The 11351-nt window shown below is 41.3% G+C and overlaps 1 non-coding gene across 1 annotated transcript; it reads left to right on the top strand.

Annotated features, from left to right (window-relative positions):
• Positions 1-1450: 1450 nt before the first annotated feature.
• On the top strand, positions 1451-1522 carry TRNAH-GUG. The gene has a single exon. It is a non-coding gene; the product is annotated as a tRNA-His (tRNA).
• Positions 1523-11351: the final 9829 nt, after the last annotated feature.

Here is an 11351-nt window from a genome sequence, read left to right on the forward strand (position 1 = left end):
TGTAAATTTTGGTCAATGACATGAGACAAAGTATATGTGAACAGCTGTATGAAAAGTGAATTTACTCTGTAAATCTTCACCCAAATCAAAATAAAATTAAAAAAATAAAAAAAAATCCTTTGACACACTTAAGTTTTTGTTTCCATAAAGTCCATATTATCTATTTTGTCTTTTGTTGCTTGTGCTTTTGGTGTCATATCTAACAATCAATTGTCAAAATCTAGGTCCAGAAGCATGACCCCTACGTTTTGTTGAGAGTTTAATGGATTGCGTTCTTACATTTAGGTAGGTGATCCATTTTTAACTCATTTTCACATATGGTGTTAGGTATGGTCCAACTTCATTGTCTGGCACGTGGAGAGCCAGTTATCCCAGCACCATTTATTGAAGAAGCTATTCTTTCCCCATTCGATATCTTGGCACCCTTGTTGAAAATCAGTTGACCTTAGAAGTGTTAAGGAGCTCTGGGTGTAGTGCCTAAGGCACCTCACTGTTAACCAGAAGGCTGGTGGTTCAAATCCACCAGCCACTCTTCGGAAGGAAGACTGGGCAATATACTTCTGTAAAGATTTATCGCCTGGGAAACCCAAACCCAAAGGCGATTGTTGTGAGTGGGAATCACTGGATGGCAGTGAGTTTGGGTTTGGTATAGATGGGAACTCTGGTAGCCTAGTGCCTAAGGCATTTGACTGCTAACCAGAAGGCTGGCAGTTCAAACCCACCAGCCACTCCTCAGAAGGAAGGTTGGGCAATCTACTTCTGTGCCTCGGAAACCCAAGGAGGGGCCCCTATGAGTTGGTCCGACTAGGTGGCACATAACAACAATAGATGTGTGGGTCTATCACTAGACTCTCCATTCTATTCCTTTGGTCTATGTGCCTATTATTACACCAGTAAATGACTGTCGCTGTATGTACGTTTTAAAATTGGAATCTGTGAGCCTTTTTTTTTTTCCCCTCCACACTGCCGGGGGAGCTTGTAATTTCATATAAATTTGAGGATTGGCTTTTCCATTCAAAAGCCTTTTTATTTCGATTAATTGAAGCATGCAAATGTGTCTTGGTTTGAGGCAACGGGAAAGTCCTTTATTACAATTTCTGCGCAGCCTTGAGAGCCCATCAATCAACTCAGTTGCGATGGGTGGGGTCTGTGGGACCCGTGGGGCATAGCGGGGAGAGAGGCGGAGTCAAAAGGGGAACCCAGAGGAGCTGGGAAAGAAAGCAGGGCAGTAGTGAAGGAGGACAACTGGACCTCGCAGGTCTGTGCGCGATCCTTGGAAGAAGAGAATTGTTTTTACTAAGTAGCGGATAGGGAGGGAGAAACTGAGAGAAGACGCGACAGAGGGAGAAGCATGAGGATCTGCAGGTGTTCAAGAATAAATCAGCAATGTGAATGTTTTCCTGTCAGAAATATTGAAGGAAGCTTAATGTTTGCCAAGAGCTTGTGGCAAGCCGTGATCGTATAGTGGTTAGTACTCTGCGTTGTGGCCGCAGCAACCTCGGTTCGAATCCGAGTCACGGCAGTGACTTTTGTCTCCCTTCACTGCTAGGCATAACCTTTGGTTTCACTTTTAATCTCTGTACTTGGCCCCATTTACCTGATTTTAGAGAGTTTCGCTTACTGGTGGCTCCCAAGCGCTCTTGTGTTACGTCAGGAGAGGGGAAAGAAGAAACCTTATAGTCCACACACCCGGGGCTCTGTCATCCCGAAAGGCTGGACTTCCCCCAGTCTAAGCATGCGCACTAACTATGCCAAAAGGTGAAGGCCGTTTCTCAGTTGGACTTGCTCATAGCTTCCACTAATGAAATGTGGAATCTTCACTTTTTTCTTTTTGTCGAGGTATTTCAAATATCAGTGGGGACCTTTTAGAAGAAAAGAGAAATGAGACGAAATGAGTTCCCACTCCAACAGGATTTTGCAATAAAGTCTGATAAATAAAAGAAAATCTAAATTTGATACCGTCCTTCACCCCAAATTTTTATGCTAATAGTAAATTATTGAATTATACTTCACACAGAGTAAAATAAACACACTCTGAAGAATGTGGACAAATTTTGACTTGATCACCCTGATCAAGTTACAGAAAGTTCCATAAACCCACAAAGATCCTTAGAACTCTTTTCCAGGTAATCACCACCTCCTCCCACTTAGGCAACTACCATTCTGTTTTCTATCTCTACTGATTAGTTTCCATTCTTCTTGAAATTTACATAAATAACTATACATTTTTATGTTTGCCCTTTCTGTTTTTCTAAAATGCAACCTAATGTTTTTGAGCTATATCCATGTTGCTGCATGCCTTTGTGTGTGCTGTAGTGGTGTTAGTGAAGAATGTAATTTCAATATGTGAGAAGAACAGCATTCACAACAAAGATGTAGGGACAAGGTACATTGCTTCTAGGTTCTCTCAGTGGACATAGTGGGGAGATATTCACAGTTAGACCATGTGTTTATACTGACACCTTGAAGTCCAATCCAACACCCTGAGGTTCTACCTCACCATCCCCAATTTCATATTTTTATCTCCTCCCTCCCATGTTATTAACATTTTCAATTTTAATACATTTACTCATGTACTCTAAAATGAATCTCTTCCAGTCAGTTGGCCAGGTAGCTGTCCTCCAAATCTCTTGGCATAACCAAGTGAGTGCCTCCAGCACAGCATACTTTGTTGAAACATCTCATCGGGTATTCTGTCAATTCCTAGAGCCTTGTTTTTTATTTATTTTTTTTCCACTTCCTTCAGTGCAGCTTCAACTTCTTCTTCACTACCACCGGTTCTTCATCATATGCCACCTCCTAAAATGGATGAATATCAACCAATCTTGTGACTCTGTGTATTCCTTCCATCTTCTTTTGCTGCTTCCTGCATCATTCAATATATTGCCTGCAGAATTTCAATATTGCAACTTGAGGTTTAATTTTTTTTTTTTCTTCAGTTCTTTCAGCTTGAGAAATGCCAAGCATGCTCTCCACTTTTGGCTTTCCAACTCCATGTCTTTGCATATTGCATTATAATAATTGACTCTCTTCTTGAGCTATTCTTTGAAATCTTCCGTTCAGCTCTTTTATCTTGTCATTTCTTCCATTTGCTTTAGCTACTCTTCATTCAAGAGAAAGTTTCAGAGACTCTTTGGACATCCATTTTGGTCTTCTCTTCCTTTTCTGTCTGACCTTTTGCTTTCTTCATGGGTGATGTTCTTGATGTCATCCCACAGTCCTCTGGTTTTTAGTCATTGGTGTTCAATGTGTCAAATCTATTCTTTAGACGGTCTCTAAATTCAGGAGGGATATAACCAAGGCCATATTTTGGCTCTCATAGGTTTGTTTTAATTGTCTTTAACTTCTGGTTGAACTTGCATATGAGCAGTTGATGTTCTGTTCCACAATCAGCTCCTGACCTGGTTTTGGCTGAAGATATTGAGCTTTTCCATCACTCTTGACACAGCTGTAGTCAAACTGATTCCTATGTACTCCATCTGGTGAAGTCCACATGTGTAGCCACCATTTGTGTTGTTGAAAAAAGTATTTGCAATGAATAAGTCGTTCATCTTGCAAAATTCTATCATGAAATCTCCAGCATTATTTCTACCTCCTAGGCCAAATTTTCCAACTGCCAGTGATTCTTCTTTGTTTCTAACTTTTGCATTCCAATCACCAGTGATAATCAGCACATCTTGATTGCATCTTTGGTCAATTTCAGACTGTAGAAGTTGGTAAAAATCTTCAATTTCCTCATTGTTGGCTTTAGCAGTTGGTGCATTCCATTTCATTTTTGACAACTTCCAGTTTTCCTAGATTCATACTTCATACATTCTCATTCCAATTAGTAACGGATGTTTGCAGCTGTTTCTTCTCATTTTGAGTTGTGCCACATCAGCAAATGGAGGTCCTGAAACCTCTACTTTATCCATATCATTAAGGTCAGCTCTACTCTGATGAGGCAGCTCTTTCCCAGTCATATTTTGAGTGCCTTCCAATCTGAAGGGCTCATCTTCTGGCATTGTGTCATACAATGTTTCTGGGCTATTCATAAAGTTGTCCTGTTATATATCACACAGTGTTTCACTGCTATTCATAAGGTTTTCACTGTCCAATTCTTTGAGAAGTAGATGGCCTCTTCCTTCTTCTGAGTCTGTCTCAGTCTGAAAGCTCCACTGAAACCCGTCCACCATGGGCAACCCTGCTGACATTTGAAACACCAATAGCACAGCCTCCAGCCTCACAGCAACACACAAGCCACCACAGTACAGCAAACTGACAGACAAATTCGTCTCTCTTAGCTGTTCCAAACTGCTCCACCCTCCACCCACTTCCTGGCCTTCCTGCTACCTGTTCCAGCCATCCATCTGGCTTCTACTTCCTGCCTGGGGATCTCCCCTTACCTCTTCCAGTTCCATGGGCCCAGATCTCTCTTCCATCAGTATGACTCAAAAAAAAAAAAAAAAAAAAAAAAACCAAACCCAAACTCACTGCCATTGAGTTTATTCCAATTCATAGCAACCCCTTCTTGGGTTTCCAAGGTAGTATCACTAGAGAAGTAGATTGCCCAGTCTTCCTTCTGAGGAGTGGCTGGTGGGTTTGAACTGCCAGCCTTCTGGTTAGCAATCAAATGCCTTAGGCACTATGCCACCAGAGCTTAATATGACTACCAATAATAAATCTACAAATAAAGTTCAAAATTTATTTGCAGATTCTATTGACCTTTAAACATGCACCATAGTGGATTACAGTCAAAGAAGTACCTTCAAAATTTAAATTTATTGTTAGTTATTTTCTGTGTGGCTATATTATTTTTATACACATTTAGATTGAACTTTTTCTGCTTTTGTGTTTTTAAAAATCTTTTTTGAATATGTAAAACATCACATGGTTCAAAAATCAAAATTATATGTATAAAAAAGATAATACTTAGCAAAAGCTCACAATCATTTCTATAGCTTAAATTACATTCCCTAAATGAAAAGATTTTTTATTATCTTCTGGCTTATCCTTCCTGGAAAATAAACATGCATTAATAATAAGTACAATCATATTTACTTTCCTTTCTTAAAGAAAAAGTATAATAGCCTATACAGTTTTTTTTTTTTTACTTCTTGCTTTTTGTTTTTTTCACATAAATAATTTATCCTAGAAATAACTTGATAACAGTTCATACAGATCCTCACATTTCAGCCATATAAAACTCCATTGTGTGTGGGTATGACTGGGTTATTCTTTAATGTGTTATATAGAGTCTAAGCATGTTGAAATCATTAACTAATGTGATCAACCCCACTTTCAAAACACAAACTAGCCTTAACCAAAAACCTAAACCCATTGAGGTGGATCAATTCCAACTCAGAGACCCTACAGGACAGAGTAGAACTGCCCCATAAGGTTTCCAAGGCTGTAATTTTACTTGAGCTGACTGCCACATATTTCTCCCACAGAGTGGCTGGTGGGTTCAAAGAGAACTCAACCTTATGGTTGGTGCTGAGCACTTTAACCACCATGCCATTATGGCTCCTTCAATCTAGCTTTAGGAAGGAGAGGAGATTTTGAGTGCCAAATTAATAACCTCTGTAAATTAATGAAGTTATTTGAATTTAAATTCAAAGTTTACATCTATTATACCCATAAACATTTAGTGTTGTCATGTTTTGTGTAATGATGAGATAATGAAATATTACTGTAAGGCTGACAGCTGGAACAGGAGAGGATGGGAGAGGCCCCAGGCAGGAAGCAGAGACGGCCGATGGCCTAAACAGGTAGGGGGAAGGCCAAGAAGTAAGCAGAGCAGTTGGAACAGCTAAGGGTGATGAACTTGTCTGTCAGTTTGTCATACTGTTGTGGCTTGCATGTTGCTGTGAGGTGGGAGGTTGTGACAGGAGGGTTGCCCACGGTGGATGAGTTTCAGCAGAGCTTCCAGACTGAGACAGATTCAGAAGAGAGAAGAGGCCATCCACTTCTTAAAGAACTGGACAGTGAAAATCTTATGAATAACAGTGAAACACTGTATGATATATAACAGGACAACTTTATGAATAGCCCTGAAACATTGTCCTATACAAAGCCAGAAGATGAGCCCCTCAGAATGGAAGGCACTCGAAATATGACTGGGAAAGAGCTGCCTCATCAGAGTAGAGCTGACCTTAATGATATGCATAAAGGAGAGCTTTCAGGAACTCCATCTGATGACATGATTCAAAATGAGAAGAAACAGCTGCAAACATCCATTACTAATTGGAACATGGAATGGACAAAGTATGAATCTAGGAAAATTGGAAGTTGTCAAAAACGAAATGAACGCATAAAGATTGATATCCTAGGCATTAGTGAGCTGAAATGGACAGGTTTTGGGCATTTTGGTCAGACAACCATATGATCTACTATGCCAGGAATGGCAAATTAAAGAGGAATGGTGTGGCATTCATCATCACAAAGAATGTTTTGAGATTTATCCTGCTGTACAAAGCTGTCAGTGATAGGTTGATATCCATACACCTACAAGGAAGGCCAGTTAATATTATTATTATTCAAATTTATGCACCAACCACCAAAACCAATGATGAGGAAATTGAAGATTTTTACCAACTTCTACAGTCTGAAATTGACCAAACATGCAATTAAGATATGCTGATTATTACTGGTGATTGGAATGCAAAAGTTAGAAACAAAGAAGAATCACTGGCAGTTGGAAAATTTGGCCTAGGAGATAGAAATAACACTGAAGATCTCATGATAGGATTTTGCAAGACCAATGACTTATTCGTTGCAAATACTTTTTTCAACAACACAAATGGTGGCTACACGTGTGGACTTCACCAGGTGGAGTACATAGGAATCAGTTTGACTACAGCTGTGTCAAGAGTGATGGAAAACCTCAATATCTTCAGCCAAAACCAGGTCAGGAGCTGATTGTGGAACAGACCATCAACTGCTCATATGCACATTCAAATTGAAGCTAAAGACAATTAAAACAAGCCCACAAGAGCCAAAACATGGCCTTTATTATATCCCTCCTGAATTTAGAGACTGTCTAAAGAATAGATTTGATGCATTGAACACCAATGACTGAAAACCAGAGGAATTGTGGGATGACATCAAGAGCATCATCCATGAAGAAAGCAAAAGGTCATTAAAAAGACAGAAAAGGAAGAGAAGACCAAAATGGATGTCCAAAGAATCTCTGAAACTTGCTCTTGAATGAAGAGTAGCTAAAGGAAATGGAAGAAATGACAAGATAAAAGAGCTGAACAGAAGATTTCAAAGAACAGCTCAAGAAGACAGTCAAATATTATAATGAAATGTGCAAAGACATGGAGTTGGAAAGCCAAAAGGGAAGAACATGCTTGGCATTTCTCAAGCTGAAAGAACTGAAGAAAAAATTCAAGCCTTGAGTTGCAATATCAAAAGATTCTACAGGCAAAATATTGAATGATGCAGGAAACATTGAAAGAAAATAGAAGGAATACACAGAGTCACTGTACTAAAAGGAATTGGTTGATGTTTAGGAGCTGGCATATGATCAAGAACCAATGATATTGAAGGAAGAAGTCCAAGCTGCACTGAAGGAATTGGCAAAAAACAAGGCTCCAGGAATTGACAGAATACCCACTATTTCAACAAACGGATGCCATACTGGAGGCACTCACTTGGCTATGTCAAGATATTTGGAAGACAGCTACCTACCTGGCCAATTGACTAGAGGAGATCCATATTTGTACCCATTCTATTTTGTGATCCCACAAAATGTGGAAATTATCTAATAATATCATTAATATCGCAGGCAAGTAAAATCTTACTGAAGATAATTCAAAAATGGTTGTTGCAGTATATTGGCAGACAATCCAGAAACGCAAGCTGGATTCAGAAGAGGATATGGAATGAGGGATATCATTGCTGATGTCAGATGGATCTTGGCTGAAAGCAAATACCAGAAAGATGTTTACTTGTGTTTTATTGACTATGCAAAAGCATTCAATTGTGTGGATCATAACAAATTATGGATAACATTGAGAAGAATGGGAATTCCAAAACACTTAATTGTGCTCATGAGGAACCTATACATAGACCTGGGGACACTCCATGGTTTAAAATCAGGAAGGGAGTGTTCAGGGTTATATCCTTTCACCATCCTTATTCAGTCTGTATGCTGAGCAAATAATCTGAGAAACTGGACTATATGAAGAACATGGCATCAGGATTGGAGGAAGACTCATTAACAACCTGCAAAAGGCTGATGACATAATTTTGCTTGCCAAAAGTGAGGATGACTTAAAGCACTTACTGATGAAGGTTGAAGACTACAGTCTGCAGTATGGATTACACCTCAATATAAAGAAAACAACAGTCCACACAAATGGACCAATAACCAGCATTATCATTAATGGAAAAAAGATTGAAGTTGTCAAAGACTTCATATTACTTGGTTCTACAATTAACACCAATGGAAGCAGCAGTCAAGATATCAGATAACATATAGCATTGAACAAATCTGCTTCAAAAGACCTCTTTCAAGTGCTGAAGAGCTAAGATATCTCCTTGAAGACTAAGGTGCGCCTGACACAAGCCATGGTATTTTCAATCGCTTCATATGCATGTGAGAGCTGGACAATGAAAAAGGAAGACTGAAGAAGAGTTGATGCTTTTGAGTTGTGGTGTTGGCGAAGAATGCCGAAGGTACTATGGACCGCTAAAAGAGCGAGCAAATCTGTCCTGGAAGAAGTGCAGCCAAATGTTCCTTGGAAGCGAGAATGTCAAGACTTCGTCTGACCTACTTTGGTCATGTTGTCAGAAGGAAATATTTCCTGGAGAAGGATATCATGGTTGGTAAAGTGGAAGATCAACAAAAAAGGGGAAGGCCCTCAATGAGATGGATTAACACAGTGGCTAAAACGATGGGCTCAGATATAGCAAGAGTCATAGGGCTGGGTCAGGACCAGGCAGTGTTTCGTTCTGCTATACACAGGGTCACCATGAGTCAGAGACGACTTAACAACACCTAACAGCAACAACAACTGTAAGGCAACTTGGATAAACATACCCTGTAACACAACAATGAGTATTCCTAGATACCTTGATATATTTATGCAAAAAGGGCATGGAGGCAGCATCCTCCTCCCACCTCCTCTAACTTCAGAAGAGGGAGATAGAATCACCACCAGCAGCCCAAGCTTATTCCTATGAGGCCAGACATGCTACCACCCTCTAAATTCTTTTTTTTTTTACCAACTCTGACACCAATTGTCTCTAACCCAGAACTCACTATTTCTCTGCTAGGTTAATAATTCTTTGCAATAGCCACAGAACTCACAGACAATACTCAAAATTATGGAGTTTATTAGATAAGTAACAGGTTACAGTTCAGATTCAGGAATGTGCTTAGGATACAATTCTTCCATCAGGACAGCCTCCCCTCTCTCTGCCCTCAAACACGCCTCTTTGGCCTTTTGGCCTCTTGGACTGGCCTCTGCCCTGCTCAGGCAAGTGTTACAAAGCTCTTTTAGCTCTGCTGATAGGTGCATCTAGGTGCACCCTACTCTGGCAGCAATCCTCCTGCCCAAAGGCACTCAGCTTTTCGCTCTGTGGGCCAGCAAGCCTGCTGCTCTGTCTCGTGTCTCTTAGTTGCGCTGCCTCCATGTCTCAGCAGGTTATCTCAGCTGGTCATCTATGCCAAGGAGGTTCAGCGCAGGGACCTCCCGTCCAAGGACAAGCTGCATTCCACCTCCAGCTCTCCCCTCTTGATGGCAGTGAGATCCCCATTGCTGCCTCTAGGAGGGCTCATTTTAAGCCTAGCAGAATGACAAAACTGGCCAATCCCAGTATTTGGGTTTCTAACACCTTATTTGTATGGTCCCACCCCTGTAAGGGCACCATATACCCTATTTATGTTACTAACAAACTACACTGTAGCTCCTTGATAGGGCACAAACACCTTGTATTTGCATAGTTCCACCTAGTAATCTGGTAGGAATGACAAAGAACATGGATAGATGAGCCATACCAAGTAATTCACTGTATCACAATATACATGTAGGAAATATCCAAATCAATCCCCCTTCTCGGACACCAATGTGTCTTGATCGCTCCAGATCAGCCTCTTCTGAATCAGTTCTGCTCCACTCCCGTCCTGACACCAGGGGCACATGCAGCACTTCCTGCTCTGACCCTAACCACCTGGAGCTGGAGCAGACTCACAAGTAATGGGCACAGTCCTCCACATGCCAAGGCGGCCGGGACCGACACCAGCCGCAAGCTAGGGGGTCCCCATGTCACACTCACGTCTGACAGGCTGGTGACAAATTCCCTCTATCCCTTTAGGATACCAGCCATAAACTTGGAGGTCCTCAGTCCTCCAACTTCTGACTTGCTGGCTGTCACTACTCCTTTGGGTTTGATAATTCCCTAGAATCACTCACAGGACTCACATAAAGTGCTATCCTTAGGACTACAGTTTTATAGCAAAAAGGATGCAAATGAAGAGACACATCAGGTAAGGTCAAGGTGCATTTTCAACATGGAGCTCCCATGTCTCAAAATGGGATATGGAGCTCTGGTAGCATAGTGGCTAAGACACTTGACTGCTCACCAGATGGCTGGCGGTTCAAACCCACCAGCCACTCTTCGGAAGGAAGGTTGGGCAATCCTACTTCCGTAGTGATACTGCCTCGGAAACCCAAGGAGGGGTCACTATGAGTCGGGGTCGACTCGACGGCACATAACAACAACCCTTCCATGTGCATCGATGTCCCTCACCGATCAGGAAGCCACCAGGAAGCCAGTGGAGCTCCAGTGTCCAGAGGCTTTACTGGAACCTCATTACTTACACATGAGTCATTGAATTATCCCCCCCCAGGTGGGCTGATATAAGGAGGTGGTCCTTCTAGCCTGGCAGCCTCCATCTGAGTCACCTAATTAGCATAAAACTTCAGGTGTGGTCTGGAGGCCTAGAGTTGACTAAGGTACCTCAAGGACTCAGGAGATTCCAAGGGTTCAAGGTTATCTCAAGGAGCCCTGGTGGCACAGTGATTAAGTGGTGAGCTGCTAACCACAAGGTTGGCAATTTAAACACACAAGCCACTCCACAATAGAAAGATGTGGCAGTCTGCTTCTGTAAAGATTTACAGCCTTGGAAAAACTATTGGGTCGTTTTACCCTGTCCTGTGGTCACTGTGAGTCAAAATCTACTTGATAGCAATGGGTTTCATTTTTTTCGTTTAGAATTACCTCTCAGAAACCAAGGGGAAAGACCAAACTCAGTGGATGCGTAGGGGTAATGAGCTCTTTCTTTGAACACATATGTCAGTTCAATAATACCGAAGAAGGGTACCTCCTAGTCCTGATCCTTTCTGAGTGCTGTTTTTTTT

This window comes from Orycteropus afer, unplaced genomic scaffold (assembly GCF_000298275.1).
Source record: "Orycteropus afer afer isolate SDZICR_OR568_19922 unplaced genomic scaffold, OryAfe1.0 scaffold00010, whole genome shotgun sequence".
In the NCBI taxonomy this organism is placed as follows: Eukaryota; Metazoa; Chordata; class Mammalia; order Tubulidentata; family Orycteropodidae; genus Orycteropus; species Orycteropus afer.